The 4,193-nt window shown below is 31.9% G+C and overlaps 1 pseudogene across 1 annotated transcript in view; it reads right to left on the bottom strand.

The window, feature by feature from the left end:
* The window catches only part of LOC144966550 (matrilin-1-like), a 16,152-nt pseudogene extending 12,275 nt beyond the window's left edge, over window positions 1–3,877 (bottom strand). Inside the window, exon 1 of the transcript XR_013644235.1 lies at window positions 3,738–3,877. The product of XR_013644235.1 is annotated as a matrilin-1-like (transcript). The remainder of the gene's footprint in view (window positions 1–3,737) is intronic.
* Window positions 3,878–4,193: the final 316 nt, after the last annotated feature.

The raw sequence follows: 4,193 nt of genomic DNA, 5'->3' as shown, positions 1-4,193 counted from the left end.
TTTACCATTTCTATTCATTTAATGTCTATCTATCTTAATATCAATCTATCGAGACATCGATTTAGTTATCAATTTGTATATAAATGTATCTACATGTGTTTGTATCTATTATAAATGCGTTTCTATCAGTTTATCTATCAATCTATATTTCTAACCCTCTTTCAATCAATCTAATACATTTTTTCTATCTCTTTATCTATCTATCTATCTATATATATATATATATATATATATATATATATATATATATATATATATAAAATATAAATTGTTACTCACATTATGAATACAAATTTTTTCTTCGGACATTACGCCGACTGAGGACGTGGAATAAACCCACGGAAACGAACGTCTCGGCCATATAATGTGAGTGATAATTTATATTTTATATTAGCTCTAACCATCATTATCGAGCACTTTCGTACCTACGAGTACCCACCAACACTCATATATATATATATATATATATATATATATATATATATATATATATATATATATACATATATATATATATATCTTATATATATATATATATATATATATATATATATATATGTCTGTCTTTGTATATATCTATAAATCTATCTGTCTTTTTATCTATCTACATATATATCGATCTTTATCTACTTGTCTGCTGTCTATCATGATTTGACTTTAAAACAGTTCCATAATGCTTTAGAAACTTCTCTCCCTCACACAACCATATCACATCCATGCGTTTATCCCCACCTTTTTTCTGGACTTTATGTCTTTACATATTTGTATAGAGATTCAATGTTTGTAGATTTTATCTAATATATATAATTCACAGACAGAGCTATTAAAAAACCTGGGCTTTTATATAGCGCAATATCTGCTAAACGTGCTCAAAGCGTTTTACAACCGACTCCTGACAAACAGCAACACGTAATATGTAGAACGAGACGATTTTTCAAAATGTTTTTCCCCGACAGAGACAACGCTGTTAACGGCCAGGTACTCATTTTACGGTTTTTTAAATTTAATAAAAGTGTATGTTTCTCTTATATGGTATGGCAAATTCTTCCACAATATACCAGCAGCGGTATATTTAGAAAGTTGTTTTCTGAAAGAGTTTTTGTTTTTGGAAACCAAGTAAAGATAAGAATATCTTACCGAATAATTTTATCTTTTACTTATGTTTATTTGTCAACTTATCTTAAATACCTGCATGTCGTTCGATATTTCAGTCTATCGTCCCATCCAAATTCACCTTCTTATTTACTATCTTCTGACCATTTTGTTTATCTATATCCAAATGTCGACACAAGAATGTAATACGGGCCTATATAACATCCTTGCCAACATACTGCATTCTCGCCTGTGTCAGGATGAGTATGTTTTCGGTATGCGGTTACAAAGGTAGGAGAAAGGTCAAATACGTTTTCTCGGGGGAAAAAAAAGAATCACGACATAAAAGAATTGTATTTTTTTTATTTATCTATGTTTGTTCCAATCTTTTAATTCTTTTTAGAACGTTTACTGCTCCATGAAATATTGATCTGTCATTGAATACAAATTACGCAATTTATGATTTCAGAAAAAGTGTCAAAAAGGCAATTATGTCAATAACCCTGAAACGTAAAGAGGATGGAGAATGTCAGATGAAAACAGAGGATTATCAGGAGTCAAGAAACTAAACCCGGGATCAATCTGATACGACACCCAACTTGTGACTGAGAGAGATAGATAGGTAGATAGATAGAGATAGAGAGAGGGAGAGATAGAGAGAGACAGAGAGAGAGGGGGGGGGAGTGGCGGGCAGTGATCGAGGTCAGTTGAAATGCACGTTAGCCATAGGTCACTTAAGTGATTTCATTTGGTACTCCTTGATACGCTTTATTTCTCAGTATTTTATTGATACCTATGCGTTCATGTAAAAACTCATAACATCCGCCAGCCAAATTAACATAACAATACACAGAACTGTGTGTAACCTTTTGTTTATAAACTGATTGATATAATTTAGTAAGAACATATCACTTACATTGTCTAAAAAATAATAACAAAGAGCTGAGTTACGTCAACTTCGTACCTTCTATAATTCAAACTTTCAACACCACAATCCATAAATTTGGAAAGCTTAACATGCTTTTGAAAAATTCGGCAAACAAAAATATTATATTCAAAGAATAGTCACTTTGTAAATATAAACCCTCTGACCACGGCATATGAAATATTATGGCCACTTTGTTTGTGTCCACTTTTTCTTTTACTATTTCGTAATTCTTATTCTGTGCGCTATCGAAGTGTTTGGGCCGAAATGTCTTGTTGATTTTTATTTTTTTCATTTCCATTTTCCTTTGGTTTAGTGATTATTTCTTTCATTTAATTTCAGACAGTCGCACAAGTTATCTCCATTTGTTTTTAAAATTCCAGACATAGAGCCATACGCCAGGTCGAATCGGAATCAAAATCAATTCGCGTGATTTGTTTAATGAATGGATAACAATTTTCATCGAATTCTTTTAATCAATAAATTTCAAATCATTTCAATCGATCCACGTTCATGAGAAACAATAAATTTAATCATCATGCCATTCGGTCCAATCTACATAAAATTTTGATACAAAATGTCTCTCCTGAATTGAATGAGAACGCTTTATATATGCACATTGTTTAAAATCTACCACTACTACTACTACTACTACTACTACTACTACTACTACTACTACTACTACTACTACTACTACTACTACTACTACTACTACTACTACTACTACTACTACTACTACTATTACTACTAAAACAACAACAACTACTACTACTACTACTCCTACTACTACTACAACTACTACTACTACTACTACTACTACTACTACTACTACTACTTCTACTACTACTACTACTACTACTACTACTACTACTACTACTACTACTACTACTACTACTACTGATAGAGCTACTTACGCTAATATTATTAACAGTCCTTGTTTCTAAAAGTAAAAAAAAAATCCTATTGGCGATTATCTAATGTATGTAATATCTTGCATATGCCCCATTCCATCCTCCCCGTGTAAAGACAAGTAAATCTCTCTCTCTCTCTCTCTCTCTCTCTCTCTCTCTCTCTCTCTCTCTCTCTCTCTCTCTCTCTCTCTCTCTTCCATTTTTCACTGCTTTTAGTCATTTAGTCTGTTATGACTGTGCATTTTTTGTTTTGTACTTTTAGCGTAAACTCTGCTTGTTATCAAATGTCAAGTCAAAGGATCTGTCAAAACACTTGGCAGCACAATATTATGACAAACGAATCTATAAATTATAAAACTAGTGTAATAAATAACAAAGTGAAATTGAATGTAAGCTTCAGTTTAATATACGAAAACAGATAAAATGGACGTTTCGGATTTCCCCTTTATCAACAAAACAGGATGAATAAAACACTACAGACGAATGATATAGTGTGGTAGTGGCGTTGTTAGGATGAAAACGCCACTACCACATTATCTCATTCGTCTGTAGTGTTTCATTCATCCTGTTTTGTTGATTAAGGGGAAACCCGAAACGTCCATTTTTATCTGTTTTCGTATGTTAAACTGAAGCTTACATTCAACTTCACATTGTTATTTATTTCTTCAAGCTTCGAGCAGCGACATTGACAAAAAACGAGTGTGCACGTTGGTGCATTTACAAAAAAGACAATAGATATAGATAGATATGAAAATGTAATTGTCACACTTTCTTAGGTTCATGATTTCAAAAAAACAAAACAAACTTACCTCTTCAGTATAGCCCAATCCAGGGAATAAAAAAGGACTAAAAATAATGTCACTTCATACTCTCGTTGAACTTTTTATGTTATATCACGACTGCTGTGTTTTGGAAACAGTTATTAGTTATGCTTGATACACAAATGAGTGATGTCAATTTACTGATAACGGATTTGTTACAAAGGTGATTGTTCTACTTTACAACCCTCTTGTCGTGTTTTGTTATCGTTTCCAAAGTATGATGTTGTCTGAATGAAATAACTACAACACAACGGTGTCTGTCGGTGAAAACGCAACCTTATTCAGTAAACTTCTCTGATAACAAATGGCTAAATTAATATTACAAAATGCACAATTGACTCCTTTTTAGTGTAAATAATAGTATATATATATATATAGTATAAATATAGAAATGATAAATGAGAACGTTGTGTCCACGTGAATACTTTTTTACTACAACGCGAG

Source organism: Berghia stephanieae, chromosome 2 (genome assembly GCF_034508935.2).
Source record: "Berghia stephanieae isolate SIO BIC M18660-M18661 chromosome 2, UCSD_Bste_1.3, whole genome shotgun sequence".
Taxonomy (NCBI): Eukaryota; Metazoa; Mollusca; class Gastropoda; order Nudibranchia; family Aeolidiidae; genus Berghia; species Berghia stephanieae.
The sequence above is the reverse complement of the archived record's forward strand: the minus strand, read 5'-3'. Positions and strand labels throughout refer to the sequence as shown.